Genomic DNA, 22,563 nt, shown 5'->3' with positions numbered 1-22,563 from the left:
AATTTGCATACATTTCAAGATGCATGCTTTGAATTCAGCAGTAATAAGACCACCAAGTTTTATAGATTTCTTATAAAACTAAATTAAACCTTTATTAAATAGAAAAAAATGATTTCACGCACATAAATAGGTTTACAAATTACCACTATGATAACTCCTAGCTCCCCTAGTTAATCTAACTCCCTGTTACACCTCTGTTATGGCAACAGCAAAAGACAGATATTTTAAACAACCCAGGCAAAGTAACATGAAACCCTGAACAGTCAAATTCAAAATGAGTTTTCTTAATTTCAGTTCTTGCAGGCAGCAAGTTTGAGGCTTAGAGGCTAAAGGCTTTTCACAGTTGTTGGATCTTAAAAATCCTTCTTTTCTACACACAGCCTCATCTCCTTTATATAGATTTACCTTTTGAATGCAAATTCCCATTGTTTCACTGTGTCTTTGGACTTTACCTCTTTAATAATAAAAATCTATCCCAGGGCCAATTTTATCAGTAAAGTTTGGGGAAAATAAACACACTCTTTCTTAACTTCTCCTGGCTAAGTGAAACATTTCACGCCCTCTTTTGAATTCAAACTAGTTTGGTTTATTTAAAAATGCATATGTTCCCCTTATACCCTGCATTCTAAAACTTTACCCATGTTTACCTACATTTCAAACCTAGCTTACCTTCTGACACATCAAAACACACACACACACACACACACACACACACACGAACACACGAACACACACACACACACCTCACTATTGCTCTACAATGAATTCAATAACATTATGAAAATTACTATATCTTCCTGACACCCGGGATTGTTCAGCAATGCTGTCCAATCATGAAATCATGTCTAATGTTAGACATTATGTTGTGAGTTTTGCAAGAATGGGCTGGTTGAGTATGGTCAGTAGTCTGCCTATTGCGAACAGCTGAACGGATATGCTGTTTGAAATGATCCACCAGTCATTGGCACATATGGCCACCTGGCATCACACTGGCACTGAAATTCATATACCACATTACTCACTTGTGTAATAGGCAGAATGTCTTTTTGATTAATTAATAACCTCATAGTAAAGGAGCCCTTAGGCAACAGTGATCATAAAATGACAGTATTTCACATTCAATTTGAGGGTGACTAGTGTCTTAAACTTAAATAAAGGCAATTATAAGAGTATGAAGCAAGAGTCGGCTAAAGTGAACGGAGAAAATAGGTTAAAAGATAGGACAGTAGAGAAGCAGTGGCAAATATTTAAGAAGATATTTCATAACTCCCAGGAAAGGTATATTCCATTAGGAAGGAAAAACTCTATGAGAAAATGCCCCATCCATGGCTAACTAAGGAAGTTAAGGACAATATTAAATTGGAAGGAAAATTGGAGCATGAGAGAAAGCTAGCTAAAAATATAAAAACACAGAGTAGGAATTTCAAGTATTTAAAAAGGAAAAGTGGACCCAAGTGAGTGTTGGTCTCTTAGAGGGCGAGATTGGGTAATTAATAATGGGAAACAAGGAGATGGCAGAAACGTTGAACAGGTATTTTGTGTCTGCCTTCACTGTAGAAGACACAAAAACATACCAAAAATAGTTGAAAATCAAGAGGTGAAAGGGAGGATCTTAAAACAATCACAACACAATGGAAAGGATGCTGGGAAAACTATTAGAATGAAAGGCTGACAAATCCCCTGGACCTGATGGCTTCCATCCTAGGGTCTTAAAACAAGTGGTTGAAGAGATAGTAGATGCATTGGTTGTGATCTTCCAAAATTCCCTAGATCCTGTAAAGATCCCAGCGGATTAGAAAATTGCAAATGTGACCTCTAAGAAGAGAGACAGAAAGCAGGAAACTATAGGTCAGTTAGCCTAACATCTGTCCATCACAGGGAAAATTCTAGAATCCATTATTAAGGAGGTAATAGCAGGACATTTAGAAAATCATAATTAAACCAGGCAGTGTCAACACACTTTTGTGAAAGGAAAATATTGCTTGACTGATTTATTAAAGCTTTTTGAGGAAGTAATAAGCAAGGTGGATAAAAGGGAAACTGCGGCTGTGATGTATTTGGATTTCCAAAAGGCATTCGATAAGATGCCACATTAAAGGCTGCTTCATAAAATAAGAGCTCATAGTGTAGAGGGTAACATATTCACATGGGTCAGTTACTGAGTCAGTTCCAAAGAAGAGTCATATTGGACTCAAAACGTTAACTCTGTTTATCTGCCCACAGATGCCTCTAGAGCTGCTGAGTATTTCCAACACTCTGTTTTTATTAAAAGATTGTTGTTATGCCAATTCTAACTACAGCACTTAAAAATCGCTACAGTCTGTGCACAGAAAATGGTAAAGTCAAAGGCACGTTGCCTTAGGGAGCAGTAAAATCAGTTGTTTTTGTGTACCCGGCTCCTGTTTTTGATGAATTATATGGGTTCAGCTTCTTATGCCTCCCACTCACCACCCTCTCCTAATTAATGGTAGTGGTGTTGCTGCTGCTGCTGCCCCCAGCATTGTCAAATGGTTACTCCGGTGACTGAGCCATTTTGTTTGCCACCGCTGGCTGATGATCTCCCCCTGCTGATGAACCTCCTCTCGAATCCCACATGCCTTGCTGGTCTGGCATTACCTGTAATGTATCATTCTTGGCCAATCTTCCATAATCAGAGGAAAAAGCTGATTTCCAGCACTGCCTTTCCCTATGCTTTGCCAATGAGCCGATTGACGGCCTTGTATTTAACCTTCCCTAGTGAATCCCCGATCTTTAATTAATTTTCCCCAGAGAATCTCTTATTTTAATTAATTAAGTTCCCCAGAGAAGGTCCGATCTTTAATTAATTTCCCCCAGAGAATCTGTTATCTTTAATTAATTTTGTTGACAGAAGCATGGATGTTTATTTAATTAATATTGCTAATGCATAAAGACCCTTTCAATCTATTCGCGCTATACTTTAATTTTAATGCTAACTTTCTCCCCAATTTATTTTATTCTTTTATCCCCACCATAATCAACTTTCCTTAATTTAGTTATTTATTGTGTTTCTCCACATTTTGTGTAAGGCTGCTTTGATGAATCACCCATTTTCATTTAATCAGTTCTTTCAATTTCATTTTTATTTTCGGCTACCTCGTTTTGTCCTCCCCTCTTCTTGTCTCTTTCCTGTTCTTTCCATCTCTTTTTCCCTTCCCCCTCTTCTGTACTCTCCCCTGACCATTCATTCTCCTCTCCTTGGGACACCTTCCCTGCTCTACCTACAACCTTTCCCCATCCCAGTCATTCCAACAGTTCTGCCACATGCTTTACAAACCTACAAATATACAAACATATGATTAGGAGCAGGAGTTGGCCAATCGGCCTTTTGAGCCTGCTCCACCATTCAATAAGATCAAGGCTGATCTGATTGTGGCCTCAATTCTACATTCCTTCCTATGCCCATAACCCTTTGACCCTCTTGTCAAACAAGAATCTATTTAATTCAGCCTTAAAAATATTCAATGACCCTACCTCCACCACTCTCTGGGAAAGAGAGTTCCACAGACTTACAACCCTCTGAGAGAAAAAACTTTCTCCTCATCTCCATCTTAAATAGGTGACTCCATATTCTTAAACTGTGTCCCCTAGTTTCAATCTCTCCCACAAGAGGAAACACCCTTTCTGCATCCACTCTGTCAAGCCCCTCAGGATCTTATATGTTTCAATAAGATCACCTCACATTTTTCTAGACTCCGATAGATACAGGCCCAACCTGTCTAATCTTTCATCATAGGATAACCCGCTCATTCCAGAAATCAGTTGAGTGAACCTTCTCTGAACTGCTTCCAATGCAATTATGTCCTTTCTTAAAGAAGACGACCAAAACTGTACACAACACTCGAGATGTGATCTCACTAATGCCCTGTACAACTGGAGCAGAACATCCCTATTTCCATATTCCATTCCCCTTGCAACAAACAACATTCCATTTGACTTCTTAATCACTTGCTGTACCTGCATACTAACTTCTTGGGCAGAATTTTACAGCTCTGTTTCGGTGGGGACGGGGCTGTAAAATGCAGCGAGCCATTATAAACCCCATTGACTTCAGCGGGAACATAAAATCCACCTGCTGTAAAATTCTGCCCCTTAAGATTCATGTGCCAGGACACACAGTTTCCTCTGTACTTCAGTTCTACAATCTCTCCCCATTTGAATAATATGCTGCTTTTTATTCTTCCTGTCAAAGTTGACAAGTTCATATTTTCCCACATTTTACTCCATCTACCAGATTTTTGCCCATTCACTTAACTTATCCATATCCCTTTGCAAACTCCTTATGCCCTCTTCACAACTTACTTTCCTTCCTATCTCTGTGTCATCACTAAATTTAACAACCATACATTTGATCCCATCATCCGAGTCATTGATATAGGTTGTAAATAGTTCAGGCCCCGGAGCACTCATTACATCTCGCCAACCTGAAAATGACCCATTTAGGGCCACTCTCCATTTCCTGTTAGTTAACCAAACCTCAATCCATGCTAATATGTTACCCCCTACATCATGAACTTTTTTTTGTGTAGTAACCTTTGATGTGGCACTTTGTCAAATGTCTTCTGGCAATCTAAGCATACCACATCAACAGGTTCCCCTTTTTGCATTTTGCTTGCTACTTCTTCAAAGAGCTCTAATAAATTAGTGAAACATGGGTCTGAATCTTCTGATCGACATGCGGGGGTGGGCCCCGCTCGCCGATGCATAAAATGACACGCGGTGACGTTGGGCGTGCATTCTGATGTCACAGCACGTCATTCCGATCCTCAGTTCAGTGGGCGCGCACCAGAGTCAGCTGCGTGCCTGCCGAACTGTCAAAGGCCTTTTAAGGCCATTTAACAACCAACTGAAGCAATTAACAGGGCTGCCTGTCCAACCTTAAGGTTGGCGGGCAGGCGAAGAGCCCAGGCGGCCTTCACATTTATTATGGAACCTCATCCACGGGAGGGATGAGGTTTCACGAAGGGTTTATAAATTAAAAATTTTATTGAAATATATAAACATGTCCCAGCTCACCTGACACTGTTACATGAGGGGACATGTGTAAATAATTTTTTTTTCTCTTTATTTCAAATTTTAAATGTGGAATTAATCTCCCTGAGGCAGTTCTGTGCCTCAGAGAGATATCTGCGCTCTTTCACACACATGCGCAAAAGAGTGCAGGCCCCGACTCTCCCTCCTCCCCCCATTGGCACAGGTAGCACGGAGCACTTCTGGGTGTGCGTCACGCTGGGCGGGCTTTAATTGGCCCGCCCAAGTAAAATGGCGGCGCGCAGCCGATCATCGGTGGCGATCGGCTGCGCGCCCACCTGCACCCGCTCCCACCCAGCCCGCATGACGGGGAGAAAATTCTCCCCATGATTTCCCTTTCACAGAACTATGTTGACTTTGCCTGAATGCACTAAGATTTTCTAAGTGCCCCGCTATAACATCCATAATTATATATTCCAGCATTTTTCCTATGACAGCTGTTTAGCCTCCCAATGATCTGACATACTCTGGTGACCTCCGATTTTCCAGACCCTCCATCCTTGTAGAACTCTAACTAACTATAATTTACACCATCCCTCCACCAACCTCAAGGCCTGCTATAAGTTTCCTTGTTTCGCCCACCAGCCTCTATCCCCACTCTACCAAACCAATCCTGCCCTACTCTGCTGTACATTTTCCATTTGCCCTGCTCTAGATCCTACCTTCACAGTTTTGCTTCAGCCCTGGCTTAATTATTTTCTGCCCTCTATCTTTCACAACCTGCAAACAGTGCTTCATCTTTGCTCCATGGCCTAGATTTTTGCCACGATGAAGAGGCCCGAATCCAGAGGTCCTACCCCCAGATATGGCACCTACCATTTTTGCAGGGTCTGGATTAGGCCTAGGTCGGGATTTGCACATGTGCATTTTGCAGAGGTGGTTGCCCACGGGAATCAACAGCTCCCTCCCCTCATGTGTGGTTCTGGTGTAAGAGGTGTCTGAAACCCGACATGTGCAGATTAGACCTGATAGGAGAAGATCTAAACTTTGTGGATTCATTTGAATACCTTTTTGGAGAGGTAAGATACCCCTCTGGATATGTTCCCAGAACATCTCTGCTGGAGGTCAAGTGCCCTTTGGCATTTCTTAAAGTAGACATGAATGTGCATAAAAAGGGCATAAACTCATTGGAACTGTGAAGTTCATTGGAACTGTCAAAAACAACTGTCAAAAGTGTCAAGACGAATTATCAAAGGGTGCTGTCAAGGTTTTTAAACCTCCTGCTCTTTAACTTGTTTTAATTCATTCATGGTATGTGGGCATCACTGGCTAGGCCAGTATTTTTGTCCATCCCTAACTTCCCCTTGAGAAGGTGGTGGTTAAACAGTGCCTTGCTAGAGTCAACCATATTGCTGTGGATCTGAGTCACTAAAGGACATAGTGAACCAGATGGGTTTTAACAATAATCGGCAATTGTTTCATGGTCATCATTAGACTTTTAATTCCAGATTTTTATTGAATTCAAATTCCACCATCTGCCGTGGTGGGATTCAAACCCAGGTCCCCAGAGCATTACCCTGGGTCTTTGGATTACTAGTCCGGTGACAATACGACTGTTCCACTGCTCCCCCCCTCCCCCCCAACTCTTTGAGGAAAAAAACTCTCTGGAGTGTAAAAAATTGATTGCCTGCTATTTCACTCTGTCTGTTGACATGAGCCTTAGTACTTCCATTACTGGATTAATACTGCAAGTCTGATTTCACAGTGGTCCAATATCACAGCTGGCTGCTTGCCATTTCATAGTTTGATTGGCAGCTCCAAGTGATTAAGGACTCTTTGAAGTGGGACTATGGGTTCCAATGCTTATTTTTATAAGGGATTATGCAACTGAATGATATGTTTGTTGCTGTAAGGGATAACATATTTGAAGAAATGCAAATATGGAACACAAGTTTTTATGAATGAGAGTACTTTTTAAAAAATAAAGCCTGCAATAGACACTTGGAACTTTATTTTGTTAAATCCCAGCGTGAGTGAATACTCGGTGGGCTGGCATGGTGGGTGTAAGGACAAAAGCTAGTGGTTGGAGGCATGGGTTGGGATGAATTGGCACTATGTTGGCATGACGGCAATGAAAGGCTATGGGGGAGGGCAGAGGGGCTATAAAGGGCCATTGAAGGGTGGGAAGAGGGACATAGATTGGCATGGAGGGTATTGAGGGGTCATAGGGAGTGGACAGAGGGCATGAGATGACATGGGTTGGCATGATGGGGCTTGTGGAGTGTTTGGGGATGTGAAGGGGTGCGAGGGATGAGGCCTGGAGGGCTGTGTTATGTTTTTCCGTTTTCTTATTAATCTTCAATACAGACAGTGCTGGAGTACTGAGGTAGGCCTTCCGCTCAGCCTGCCTCTGTCCCCGACATCCTCCACACATGTTCCAGGGTCGCCTGGCCTGACATCCAGGGAACACTGCCACCCCGGACCGAAAATCTGATGTTCAGTCAGACATTTTTAGAAGTCGGCTTCGCAAAGCTGGAAATTCTCCCCACTCTGCACACCCGGCGTGCGGATGAAAATCTAGGCCCATGTGTACAACGTCCTAGGAAATCAACTAGTAGATTTTAATAATCATATAAAAGCAGAGGGAGGTGGGGTGCAGATGGGGGGCCGGGAGGAAGGTGATGTGAGAGAAAATAGAGAGAGAGAGAGGAGAGGCAAGAGAAAAGAGAGATTGAGTGATTTTCATTACGTGTGTAATGTCAATTTTCAAGGCCGATAAATTCTAGTTGAAAATGCCAAAGAGGCAATGGGAAAGACAAAATATGCAGAGAGAAAGGCTGATAACCAATATTTGCACACACTAATTGGATTCTTTCCAATGAAACTATAGTAACAATATAAATTCAAAGTATTATATAAAAATAAGAACATGGTGAATGATTTCAAAATGAGAACTGAATAACATGTGGTGCCCTGGTCCAATTATTTCACATTCTCTCACCCTGCTTCACCTTAAGGCTGCATTGAATCTCCATCTGGAACACCCCCCAGAGATTGAACTGTGTGTATATACATAAGCCCTGACTACTCCAGGCTTCCTCTGGGCATTTGCTATGACTCCCCACTCCAAAATGGCAGGAGCCCAATTAAAGCAGGACGTGCCAATGCTGGGAATTTCTAATTGCTCTTAAGGAGCTGAATCTCTGACAACCCAACACAGGGCTAACAAAGTCAATGGGGCATGAGCCACTTCCCTGGCTCTGAAAATACTTTGCGTTTTAATGGAGCCTGGTACATTGAAAGAGGTGAGGTTGGTGAAAATAGGCCCCCCCAAAATGGTGGTGAGAAAGAAGAGAGTAAAAAAAAACAAATCACTGAAATAAGGATAACAGGTTGTACAAGTACTGGGGACAGAGTTAGGAGTAGTATCTCTGGTGGGATAGGAATTGTGGAAGGGGGATTGTGGTGTCTGGGACTACTGTTGTGTTAGGAACCTTGCAGCAATCGAGAGGTGGGTGGTAGGGCTTGGAAGAGTGGATAAGGGTAGGGGAGGCCAAAGCTTGTAAGCTAAGCCCAGTAGTCACACGGACATACCAGGGAAGGAATGTAGTGTCGGAAACTGGGATGCGACAATCTTTCAGGGGCCTGCGATCTGAAAAAAAAACATTTAAGGGGATGAAGAGAAGGAAAGCAAAGCCTGTTTTCCATGATTGCTTTCCTGGCATTAAGCTAAGAAACCTGCTCTACTTATTTAAAATGCTTAATGAGCTCCGACTGCAATAGAAGCTGTATGCCAGAAAAGCAATTAGTGGGAATCCACTTTTGCAAGACAAGGTCTACAGGCAAGTTCCTGGCCGTCACTAGGGAGCTGGCTTTAAATTCCATAAAGCACCAGCTTGCTAAAGAAGGTAGTAAATGTTTTCAGGAACTGGAAGTCAGTTCCTGGGATACGGCCAAAAACGCAGCTTGTGATCTTTTCTCAGCATCAAGGTGACAGCAGGGAAAGTAAGGGGTGAAGGTCATTGCGCTGGATTTTCATGGTGTCGGGCATTTGGAGGGGGTGGGCGGGGGTGTGTTACCTACACAGGTGGGAAACCTGGATTGACCACAGCCTTTTGAAATTAGCACTGAGTTCAAACTGACCCCATTTTCGCTGTTTCAAGGGCCCGCAGTGTGGGAGTCACAAATCCATAGAGTACATGTAAACACTTTTGAAGGGCAGATAAAGTTTGCTTGAGTGTCATGATCTGAAGTTATTTAATTCCCCAGCTCTTTAAAAACAAAACAAAAATAAAAGTCTGAAGTTGTCAGTTAGAGTTTTTAAAAATCCCTCTGCTGGACTGCTTTGATTTAGAGGCAATCCAGCATAGGCTAGGGAACACCATTACCATCTGTTAATGCAGTTTCAATAGAGTACACTTCCTAAGAGCTGTTATTGCAGCCACAGTCATTATGAATGCTTGGCTGAGTCTCAATAGCAACAAAAGCACTTATCTCTGTGGTGGGGAGACGTACACATTTTGATTGATAGTTTAAAGAGGCTATGAATGGATTATCGGTCTCTATGGCCAAAAAAGTTCCCCAAGTCGGGGGGGGCGGGTTGTGCAGAGGCAGGCGGGGGCACAAACCTGATCAGCGCCCCTGATCGGGGACGTGCCGTCAATTTACATGGGCAGGCCAATTAAGGCCCGCCCAGAATGACGCTAGCCCGGAAGCGCTGAGCGCTCCCTGTGCGGGCGGGGGCAGATTCCCTGAGGGGTTCCCTGTGTTCTTTCGCGCATGCGTGCGAAAGAGCGCAGAGATCTCCCCGGGGCACGGAGGTGCCGCAGGGAGATTTGTTTCAGTGCTAAAGTTGTAAATAAAGGTTTTTAACACTTTTAAAACATGTCCCCTCATGTGGCACTATCACATGGGCTGGGACATGTCAAAGAATAAATGCATAAATTTTTATTAGATTTTAAAACACTTCATAAAACCTCATCCCGTCCATGGATGAGGTTTCATGAAAAACGTGAAGGCCACCTAGGCTCTTAAGGTTGGACGGGCAGCTCATTAAATTGAATTGGTTAGGTTTTAAATGGCCTTAATAGGCCTTAGACAGTTCGATGGGCACGCAGCCGGCTCCAGTGTGCGCCTGCCAAATTGAAAGTCTAAATGATGCGCAGTTATGTCAGGATGCTCGCCCGACATCACCGCGCGTCATTTTACGTGTCAGCGAGTGGGCCCTGGCCCCACTTGCCGACGGGAAAATTCTTCCCTATGTGTGCACTGAATAGAAGTGTGTTTGTTTTACAACAGATTGAATACTTGAGGGAATTTAAAATCTTTGAATGGGTTTCATGAATGAGAGCTTTTTTCTTTCAGGATCAAGTGTATATGGGTGAGAGATCTGTTGGATTGTACATCGTTTTTCATCTCCATATGGCTCCAAGTCTGCCCATAGTAGATGCTGGGTGAGTGACTACAGAAGGTGGCATGGAGGGGGCATGGGGAGTGGGTGGGGGTGTGAGGAGGTGTGAGGTGAGGCATCGAGGTCTTAACGGTTTCTACAAATCTGGAACGAAGTCCCAGGAAACTGAGGTAGGCCTGCTACCATAGCCACCTACGATCTGCTTCTGTGGTCGGTGGGCCTGACTCTACTCCGCCCCCGAATCCCTGGAGGGAAATCTGAATGCATTGGCGCCCTTTAAACCAAGGCAGGTCCGCTGAGTCAGGAAATTTCCAAACTCAAGCTAACTGCCTCAGTGACGAAAATCTGGCCCATACTATTCACCCTGGTGCAGCAAAGAGGGGTGCTGAAAAATCACCTCGGGGCTCAGGAGTGGGAAAGATAGAAAAAGCAGCATGGAGAGCTAGACAAGAAACCTGACGCTTCCAGCCCTCACAGAGCTGGCACAGTGGAGAGCAGAACAACCTTACAGGCCTGGAGCTGGAAGAACTCAAAGTTTAGGGTGATGGTATTACCAAAAAGCAAAATGCCCTAGAAAATAATTGTTAAACTTACAGCAGTGTACAGTGTCCACAACACGTTTTATTCTATTGCTTGTTGACCTGCCTCGGCATTTCATTCAAAGCTGAGAACATGTTATTGTCCTTGTTCATTAATGATCTGGATTTTCACACAGGCCTCAGAACCCTGACGTCGGAACCAAATGGGAGTCTTGAACTGTACTTGCTGGCAATGACTGGTGGCACAATTTTCTGGGAGATGGCCTCCCAATTAGCCACCCTTGCACTCACTACGCTGTTTGGGATGGTAGGCATGCTCCTAATGCTATCAGCCCAATGTTGCCAGCCAGCAGCACTGGAGCCCGGCTGTACCACCAGGAGAGGCAGGGCTGCCTCAACATGGAGGTGCCCTCAGATGTGTGGATGCAAAGAGAAATTAACAGGTTATGAAACCATTAAGCCCCTGGGCACAGAGAGAAAACTGTTCCAAGTGGCCTCCGTTGAGCTGGCAGCCTCTGCATAAAGCAGAGGAGGGGACACTCCACTGGTGACAAAATACCGATGAGGCCACAAAGTTACCCCTAACTTGAGCCTTAAGCATCTTAATCAGCTGCTTACCTCTGTGAATAGGCAGCCAATCCACTTCCCAGCCTGCACTTGAGAAAGGTCCCCAGCAGAAGGAATGCATCAGTGAGACATTTCGTTGCAGCTCCCCACTATTCCCCCCGCTCCCCCCACCACCGCTCTCCTCAGCTCGCCCCCCAGGGTAGGGAAAATTCAGCCCAGTGCTGCTATTTCTCGATTTTCTGATTCTTTCCCTCAGTTCCATCTGTCTTCCCTTAATTTTCCTTTTATTTCCCTTTCCTTTCAGATGGTATAGCATAGTGTGCTAAGGAAGGGAGCCAACAACACTTCTTGGCTGCACTGGGAATGAGGGATTGCAGAGAAAATGTGACCATAGCATTTCCCCTTTTCCACTTACCTTCCATCTACCAAGCACTTATGTTTACCCACCTATCCATTCCCACTGTACCTCTACCCATCATCTTTCAGTACTCATTTTTCTACATGCCACACTCTCACTCTTAACATTACCCCTGTCTTTCCCCCCCGATCTACTTACTTAGTCCATTATTCTCCCTTTCTACTTTACTCTGCCAACACTCACCGCACTCTTTATCGTCCATCCACAGCCCCAAGCCCCACTCAATCTGCACAAGATAAGGTCATGCGAAGCCAGATGTCCCCTTACCCTCCAACAGTTTCTCTCTTCTCCCCTCCCCTTCCCACTCCACATTCCCACATGCCTCTTTCAGGTTTGTTTGCTTTCAAAATTCAATTTTTTTTTCACAATCATGTTGTAGTAAGGAAAGAATTTTCTAGCTTTCCTTTCCCTCTATTTTTGTCTTTGTCTCCCTCTGTCTCATAAAGTGTCATTGACCTTTTCTGAGATAACAAAATATGGGTGCGGTAATTAAGCAGCTTTCTTAATTCAATATTGCTTTTGGAAAAAATTGAAAGGATATTACATAACAAATAAAACTAATTCTCTCCTTCAACATATCTCTTTATCTCTCTCAGTGCGTTCGCTCTCCTCCGATCCCAGTCTCTGTGTCTCTCACTTTCTATAGTTTATAGAACACAACAGAAAGAAGGGTGTTATCCGAAGTCATCTCTTTCTTCCTCATACAGACCATTTGTTTCTGAAAGAAAAATGCTCAATATGAATTTTACCTCAGTAAAACTTTTGAAATTTGTCTTCTGACTCTTCAGATAATGTTTAGAAGCTTCTGACAGTTTCTGCTCGGAAGCTAAGGGAAGATATCTGATATCGCTGACTGAACAGTGCTGATGCATCCTGGGAAATCAGGTTGACTGCACATCTGAGAGTGCATAATCCAAATTCAGCTCACAGCATCACAGCTCTGAACAAGAATGTCAACTCTAAACCCACCAGTTTGTACAATCTGGCCATTGCGTTCCCACAGTTCCAGCAAAACGTTTTTCCCCTGCCACCTCTTTACTCAGTAACTAAAATTTTGAATAACCAAATTTTTTTTTAAAACAGCAGAATTAAATTTATTAACTGAATTGACTCTTGTGTTTTTTAATCCCTTCATTAAAGTTCTTACGTGAACTTCTTGGCCTCTCTAAATGGTTCATTTAATGTCCCATTAAGGATAACAATTACAATGACGGGCTCATTTGATTCAAGACAACCCATTGAAACATCTGGTCCCTTTTTTGTTGAAATGGCTCCAGCCTTTCCATCTGTTAAAATAACAGGAAGGATGTATGCAAATGAAAGAGTTTTACAATAGACTGATAGGTAATATGTGTTAAAGAAAAGTCATGAGTGCAATATCCTATGTTGATGACAGTAAAAAATGCAAAATGGAGGTCTGCCCTTCTGTGACTCAGCCAAATCCAAGTCCATACTCACAAAGGTATAACATCCTCCTCACTATTTTGCAGCACTCCCATCCTCACCAGCCACCTTAAAATCCTCTTATCTTAAATGATGTTTTGTTATTTCCTCCAACTCTTCTATTACAGCTCAGAAAAGAAATGCATACAAATAAATGTCTTAGGACAATCACTATGTTTGGCATATATCAATGCTCACAACAGAATGGTGAGTACATATGGAAAACCTCAAAGTTTATGCTAAAATCACGAGGTGCTGTAGCTGTATTTCAGCATTATTTTTCAATCTAAACAGGCAATGCACTACATCACCGGTGAAGCGTCAAACACTGCTTATTTCTGTGGAACTCCCCCCATTCCAAAAGTGTTCTGTCATGAATATTGTAATTTGTATTTTTAAGTCTGAATTAACCATCACTTGCTAGACTGCACTGCTGAAGAATGTAATAAACTGTCAGAAATCCATTACCAGACGGTTGGTAGGCCAGAACATTTTTCCCAAGTCTTTCTGCCTCTTGCCCTGATCTCCTTTGTTTCCTTACTGGTGACTGTGCCTTCAGTTGTCCAGGCTCTTAAATCTGGCATTCCTTTCCTAAATCTCTTTACCCCTCTCCTTTAAGTTGCTCTCTAAAATCTACCTCTTTTATTCACCTGTCCTAATATCTCTTGTTGTGGCTCAGTGCAAGCTTTTAGTCACCTACCCCAAAATCTTTGTGTGGCTCAGTTTCATTTTCTTTTTCTGATAATGTCTTTAGAATGTTTTACTAAAATTAAGCACTACATAAGTACAAGTTGTTGTTGTTGTTTAGAGGCAAAATTCTTCAGATATTTGACATTATTAAATTTCCCTTCAGCTTTACCTTGTTATTATACCATTTAATACATATTTGAAAGTAAACTAATAGATATTTTGCAATGAAGAAGAGATGAACTGGGTTGGAGGCAGAAAGACCAGGTTTTGTGTACTTCATCAAAGAGCTTGAAATTCTTTTTACGTAATACAGGCAGTCTTCGGACTTACGACACAATTCATTCCTGCAAACCACATCTTAAGTCAAAATATCGTAACTCGGAACCGATTTTCCTATAAGAAAAATGTTATAAATGGGGGAATGGTACCTGAACCAAGGACAGATACTCTATCAAAATAACCCAGAATTTTGTACTCAATCAATTATAGATGAGTAATATAGCAACATTAATGTATTTATGTTGTAAATAGCAATCATATTGACATTAAAAAATCCAAGTTAAAAATACATATGGAAATATAGTACAGTGCTGTACTAACGGCATCGGTACAGCAACTGAGCATCTTAGTCAGGGACTTCGCTGACACAGCATCGTAAAGTCGAAACTGAAGTGGGAAACTCAAAACAGGGTGTCAATTTATAAACATCGTAAGTGCCATTCGTCGTAGCTCAAACATCGTAAAGTCGATGTCGCCCCATACAATGTGTCTCATTATTTCATTTAAGTATTTGGCTTTGTGAACTTTGGCTTCTTTCATAAATGTATTTGTTGAAAAATATTTTGGCATGGGCAGAAGAAAGCTGAAAGGAGGTCCTGAGGTATTCAAGATCTGTAAATATATCAGCACATTGAACCCCAAAAAACTATTCCCCATGGCACCAAGAACAGCAACAAAGAAACCTAGGGCTGAGCTCATCACTACTTCACCCACAGGGTGGTCGATATTTGGAATGGTCTCTAAGAAGGTGATTGAGTTTAATAATACCATTTATTTTACCAGAGAGTTGAACAGGCATTTGGTTAAAAAAAAAATCACTTGTAGTATATAGAATTCTATTCTGTTTTTGAAATCTGGATCTGGTCAGAAAGACATTTCCAGTCCTGCACTTTCCAACATTCCTCTGAAGGTGCCGCATGCCTCACACCAGTGCTCAGTTCTATCACCAAAAATAATGACAACTTGACTACATGTATGAATATTCAAATGTAGTTTGCTACCTACTTGTGCTTACACTGTTAACTAATGAAACAACAAAAGCAATAATTCACTAGATATGATGATACAAATATTATAGTTCATGTTCAGAAACTCAAAGTATCAAAGGTTAATTTATTTAACGTAAATTAAATACTCAATACAGTTTATATAAGTGCAAGTTGTTTCTCTTTCCATCTGTGCTGAAAGAATTATGGAAAATTTGAATTCAGTTATCAAGAAGCAGTTCATTTGATCTAAATATGCATCATTCAATTTACTCAAAAATGGTTTAGATATTCTCCATTGATTCATATCCTCTTCCATTTTCCATTACTGTAAAAGCAAAGTGATGTGTAATCTTTCTCTCCCTGCAGTGTACAAGAGGTAATTTAATCCGGAAATAAATTCTTAGCCTTCCTTTCAACTGATACAGACAGTCTTAATTCAATAATTAACCAGAAATGAACTCAGTTATGTTTAAGATGGCAGGGCATTTTTTCCATGAAGGAGAAAGGGTGAAAAGAGACTAAATAAAGTTGAAGGATTCAGTTTCAGGTTGTCCCTAGTAAGCTTATTAAATAAAATGCAACCATACTGCTGTACTTGTAACTTTTTCCTCTTATTTTATAGCATCAGTTATTCATTCACAAATCTAACACTTGGGTAAAAATATTAGAACCATCAACCTGAGCTTTCCAAGTCCCTTGGGAAAAGAGGCTGATCCATGCCCACCTCCTGGGGAATTTCCTAGGGATCGGCTGGGAACCTGGTCGGCTGCCTGCTCCATGGGAGGTAGGTGGCTAATTAGTCCAATTAGCCCCACTTAGGGGACATTTTTGTGCCGGAGCTGACATTGTACACTGTCGGATTGCACCCCCCAACAACCAGGTGTGGAGGCTGCCGGCTTTACCAAGGCAGCCCACCCAGTTGCAGGCTAGGGAGCCATCAGAGGCTAAGGGTCCATGCCCCATTGAAGGTGTCACGGGGATGAAAGGCTTCAGCCCCATCATGAATTGGTCCGCGGAAAGGTTTCCCCTCCAACCTGATGGCCATACTGGCTTCAGGCCAGCTTAATTTATAACATCCATGCGGGCAACTGAGGGCATGCCACGTTGAGGTGGCCTCATGCTCGCTTGCCTGCCTCAGCAGCACACACCTCTTCCTGTGGAGCTGCCAGCCTGACATTGCATCGGGCGCTCTGATTGGGCTAACAGCAACAGAAGCCCACCGCACGAAGGCAGCCTCCTGGAAGGTTGCACCAGAGGGCGCACTGATGACATGAACGGGCTCTGGTTTCCCATATTGACCTATTAACACAGGGGTCGCAATGCCTACCAGAAAATCCAGCCCATCATTTCTTATAGCAAATGTCTTGAGAGTAATTTTGGCTACATTTTAAGAGGTTTATAAATCAGAAAATACAACCTAAATTTCCTGTGGTATTGTTCAGTGAGTCAGAATTGGGCACCGAGAATTAGTATCAGGGAAACTGGCATATCGGTATTGGAGCATTCCCTGTGTATTTCATCCCTCAGCACTGGAATGGGGTTTCAGGATCCAGTCGCACTTTGTACACGTTTCTGGCAACTCAGGACTGGGGATGGCACAAGGCCCCAGCACCACTGAGGAGAATGTGTTCTGGGAACATTGAGAAGGAATGTTCAAAACTTTATGAGCACTGTGGGGCTTGGGGGTTGTGCTAATGGAATTGGTCAGCACTCAAAGGGCCCTGGAGCCTGGGAGTACTAGAAGGGATGCCAGTTTGTTGGAGCAAACGGCTGGCAAGAGGGAAACCTTGAGACCGGCGTGACTGAAGGCCTGTTACAGAGGCTAAAGAACCGGCCACGCACTCCATTGGTGCCTGTGAGGAAGAAAAGGCATTCCTTATTTTTCTACAAATGAGACCTGTAGACTCAAGAGTCACTTCAGAATTTGTAGTATCCATAAAGCAAGATGACAAATTAAATCCTCTTCCTCAACTATAATTCATTCTGAAGGATTAGTTCCTTTAAGAAAGTAAAGACTTTGTAATTGCCCTTTTACATGACTGTTCTGTAGTCAAGGAAGAGAGTTGGCACTGAGCAACATTGCCCCCCTCTCTCCAGACAGCAGGAGTGAAATTCCTGACAGTTCCTGACACAGACACACAGCATTAAAGCAAAATACTGTGGATACTGGAAATCTGAAATAAAAACAGAAAATGCTGGAAAAACCCAGCAGGTCTGGCAGCATCTGTGGAGAGAGAAGCAGAGTAAGCAGTTCGAGTCTGTATGACTCTTCCTTGGAGCACACAGCAGTTTATTTCCCCTTAATTCTTCAGGACAGCTTGGAATCCATAAAATGTTGGATTCCTCTATGCCTGGATGCCATGCCCTGCGACCTTATTTAGCTGCTTGTTCCAGTGATTCCTGCAGTAGAAAGTTTTGAAAAGCATGAGAAAGTGATTGATGAGATGTGCAACAAAGTATGTATGGCTCCATTGGCACCTGCAGCCTTCCAGTACATCCTCCTGCTGGCCAATGATAACCTGAGTATGGCAGTGAGAGCTGGCAGGGTACTTCACAACATGGCATCACTGCCAAGCTGTATCCTATCCTTATCCAATACCAATATGCAACACTTTTCACAAGTTGTAACTTGATTGCAAAGTGAGAACTCTGGCAGGTATTTTCGCTCCACAGCCATAGGCTACTGAAGCACATAGTGCTTGTTGAGGTCAGTATAGACTGGTGATTGAGCCACTCATTCAGGAAGTCTCATTCTCAAAGTAAACAGTACATTTACCCAGTGACCCCAATGACCTGTTTATTTCAAACTAATGTTCATTTTCTTGTTCCCTCTTTTTAAAAAAAAATCTCTTGGCTATCCACCGGTTTCCACCTGAGAAACTTCCAGGTTCCATGGGTAGAATGTTCAGGTTGGCATGCGGGTGTGCGCCTGACCCGCTTGAGCGTAAATTAGCATATGATGACGTCGGGCGAGCGAGCGTCCCAACATCATCTTGTGCTTGCGTGATATTTCGATCGGCGGGCACATGAAAAAGTTGGAAGCGCATCTGCCAACAATTAAGAGGGCAAATAAGCCCATTAAAGTTGTAACTGTCCCAGGGTTTTCATGGTCCGACCAAACTCATGGTTGGCGAATCGGCCAGGCGGCCTTTGCATTTTTCATGAAATCTCATCCCAGGGCGGGAAGAGGTTTCCATAATTAAATTTAAAAAAAAAAATCTATGGACAGAATTTTTATGTTCAGGTGACTGTGATGCTTGGACATTCTTGTTCTGATTTAAAAATTTTTATTTAATACTTTAGAAGTCTTCAGATCCCTGAGGCAGCTCTTTTGCCTTCAGGGAGCTTTCATTCTGTATTCTCCCATGCCTGCGATTACATTAGTGCCCACCTTCCTCCCGCCCCAACCCTGGCAGGGGTGAGATTTTCAGCGCACGCTTCATGCTGGCAGGCCATTAATTAACCCGCCAGCGTGAAATCGCGGTCGGGGGGCCAATCATGGTCAGCAGTCCATTCTCCGGCCGCTCCCAGACCCACCGATCACACCCGCCTGTCGACTTGAAAATTTTGCCCCATGTTTCCAAGCTTTTTATCTCTAAAATTAGGGAAACCCTTACAGTTAATGCCTGGTGTCTGCCTAGCACTCTCCTTATAGCACAATGAAACAAGTGAACTTAACTGTGAAAATCTGGGTATCAACCCGGATCTGTGAGAGCAACAACCAAATGCTGATTAAATGACCAATAATTAGATCACAATTAATGATTTGAAATATTTAAACCTTTTACTGACAAGATTATCAAAGCATTTTTTCAATTGGGTATTCCAGAATTTCTGTGTTTTATTAGTTACTGTCCTTCATTATTGTCATGTTGACAGCTTGTGAAAAACAATTGTAAGTAACTTCCCTTTCTTGGTCCCATGATCACTAACATTAACCTGTTCTTATTCTCTGGTTCAATCTTTCCATCTTTCAAAACCTCTGACATCCCCCGTCAAAATATATATTTTCAACTGCTCCATACCTTCCAACTATCGATATATCTCCAACCTTCCCTTTCTAAATTCCTGGAAGATGCTTTTTGCTGTCAACAATGCACCCACCTCCTTCAACTCTGTTCAGCACTCCAATCAAGCTTCTGTACCACTCACAGCATTGGTCACATTCATCGGTGACATCTTATATGACAGCTCATTATTCCTCCTTGAACTCTGCCCCATCCCCACTAACACTTTTGACAATTCCATTCACAGTGAACACTTCTCCTCCGCCATCTGCCTTCTTTGCTGATTCCACTGCCACACTATAGATATTACTGCCTGGATTTTCATTTTCGAGGTGGGTAGCAGGAAAATTCTAGGCTCGGCACGCCCGCCTTGGGAGAATGTGTCAGGAAAGATGGGGCTTTCATTCTGAGGTGGGGTGTAGGGAGTGGTGTGCCGGCTACAATTGGGCCAGCCGACCTGGGAAAAAGTTCGGAGGCAGTAATAGGAGCTGCCAGGTGCTATGGTGGGCTGTTTAAAGGGTTCGCCTTTGTGCCGTGGGTCTTTGTCCCAGTTATAGGGAAAACGTAAGGCCCTCGCTCCTCACACTCCCTCACCCTGCACTTACTCCCCATGCCCAATACATGCCACCTCATGCCCTACCACCTATCTCCATGGCTCCTCAAGTCCCCCATGCCAAAGTATGGCCCCCAACCACCTCTCCTGGCTGCTCATGTCCTCCCATGCCAAGCTATGGCATTTTCATGCTCATTCACCCGCTAGACACTATATAGAACCAATGTACCCTGTAGTGACAATAGGATGTGTAAGAAAAGCTTTAATAAAAGTCATTCACTGATAACTTTCCACTTTCTTAAAAACACTCCCTTTTACTACATACCAATAGAAGTGTCAATCATTCAGACCCTTTAAAGTATCACAAGCCAAAACTGCAAGCACTTGAAACCTCTTTATTCTGTATTAGTAAACACTGTGCAACTGGCAGAAGATATCATAGAGCCAGAGCTGTCAATCAAGCAATGTTTTCCCTGGGGTTCAGCTGTTTCAACAGTTTAATGGATTTCTGGGCTCTCAACCAAGCCTCATTATACATTCTGAGTGTTGAAACAGCTAGCCTGACTCCATGAAAATTGCAGAGCACCAGGACATGCCTCAATGTCCTCAATCGAGCCAGCCAGGTCGGTAATGCAGGGTGTGGGCTCGCAATCCAAACCATTGAAAGGCTCAACTATAAATCAGAAACCCTGGAAACAGGATTGGGAATCCCAGAATTGAGTCCCGGCTGCCATTTTATTCTGCAGACTATCCCCAACTCCATGAAATTCGAGCCCTACATCACCTCAAATGGCTTTTCTTATTGAGGTTAGATAATTTCCTCTGGAGTACCACTGGGTTCCATCCTTAGCACCTACGTCTTCATTATTTATATGACCCCCTTTGGCGATATTTTTGGGCATTTGGAGTCAATAATTGCTGTTGACACACTGCTCTTTCTTTAATACTTTTTTTTGACCCCATTGTTATTGCCACCTTCTTCAGTTACCTAACTGATATTGATACTTAACTTAATCCATCTTAATGTTAGAAAAACCAAAGCTGTCCTCTTTGACCTCTACAAACAACTCTTTTCCAAGCTGTCACCTGAGGGCCAGATGGGAGCTGTGGAACCTGGAATATTGCTTCACTAATCTAAGTTCAGCTTTCTATCCACACCCAGTCAATCATCAAGACTGCTTTCTTTCACCTCTGCAGTGCTTCCCACCTCTACCCTTCTGCTTCTCTCCCTTTCCAAACACCTAACCCACAATTATAGCAGAAAATGCTGGAAAAGCTCAGCAGGTCTGGCAGCATTTGTGGAGAGAGAAACAGAGTTGATGTCTTGAGTCCAATATGACTTCTTCGGAACAAGGGAGAGTCACACGGACTCGGAACATTAACTCTGTTTCTCTCTCTGCAGATGCTACCAAACCTGCTGAGTTTTTCCAGCACCTTCTGTTTTTCATTTCAGATCTCTAGCACCCACAGCATTTTGCTTTTACCTAACCCGCAATGTTATTTGTAGTTGAATTTCTCCAACTTCTCCCTGCTTCACACATTTGTAAACTATGTGTCATCTAGAATGCAATTGTCTGTGTGTCCACATCTGAATTGGAGTCACCATTCTATTACTTCTGTCCTTGACAAACTCCACTAGCTTCCCAGTGAATCATTCTTCTTGACCCGACGTTCAAGTCCCTTCGTGGCTTCCTCACTCTCTACCTTCATGAGTTGTTCTGACACACTGTGGTCCTGGCGAATGTGTACAACCAGCAACTGTCCAGAGAGTCCTCCTCCTGCCCAAGACCGGGACCAAGACATGTGTGCCATGCACAGCCCTTTAACATAGCCCACCCACTCCAGGACAGTGTCTTCAATATGCCCCTGACAGTGTGGCTTCATCCCCAGGAACTGTCTCGGACTCTTCCTCGGACAGTCTTATAACTCTTGACCCAGGACAGTCTTTCACGATTCCACTCTGTTCCTCATTCCCCACATTTTCAGCCCGATCACAACTGAGCACAATAGGAATCAGCGTTCTTGTTGAATGAAAGGGAAAAGGCAGATCACTGTCTGAACAATAATTTATAAACAAGAACATGGAACAATCCTAAATATTTTAAACCCACACTCCAGTAGCTGTTGTATTAGAAACAGTATTACCCGTATGTATCATGAATCGTTTATTTGAAGGATAGTTTTAATAACGATCCTGATTTTAAAAAAACCAACAGCTTCATATAGCAGTAGGGTAGATAGCAAGTAGGTGGCAAAACACTTCTGATATAGAAATAAGTAGAAGTGGAAGAAAATTCACACATTGCAACCAAAAAAACCATACAGGTTTAACACATTCAAATCTTGTTGAACTTTCTTATTAGCTATTGCATTTAAAAAAAAATACAGCAAATAGCTAAACATTTCTGTTGAGAGAAATAACATTTTCAATTAAAAGAAAATCCATCTTCCGCCATTGTATTCAATCCTGTTAGCTAAATATTTAATAATTAAATGTTTAGCTATTTGTTCCTGTTCATCAATTGTTGTTTTGCTGCCAAAATAAAGACGTTGCTGGAATTTGCCACTCCTGCACAATGATGATGTTGAGGCACGTGGACGCTGCTTTCCTTTATCCTTAAGAGTGTTGCTACAAGATTTCAGGTGCATGTATCATAAGCTGCGCCAAGGCTGGGCATG

At 42.8% G+C, this 22,563-nt stretch overlaps 1 protein-coding gene across 1 annotated transcript in view; it reads right to left on the bottom strand.

The window, feature by feature from the left end:
• Positions 1-22,563, bottom strand: part of LOC121289338 (dihydropyrimidine dehydrogenase [NADP(+)]-like) — an 838,466-nt gene that overhangs the window by 345,792 nt on the left and 470,111 nt on the right. The window lies entirely within an intron of this gene.

The sequence above is a fragment of the Carcharodon carcharias genome, chromosome 16 (genome assembly GCF_017639515.1).
Source record: "Carcharodon carcharias isolate sCarCar2 chromosome 16, sCarCar2.pri, whole genome shotgun sequence".
Lineage (NCBI taxonomy): Eukaryota > Metazoa > Chordata > Chondrichthyes > Lamniformes > Lamnidae > Carcharodon > Carcharodon carcharias.
This window is presented reverse-complemented; position numbering and strand designations above follow the sequence as displayed.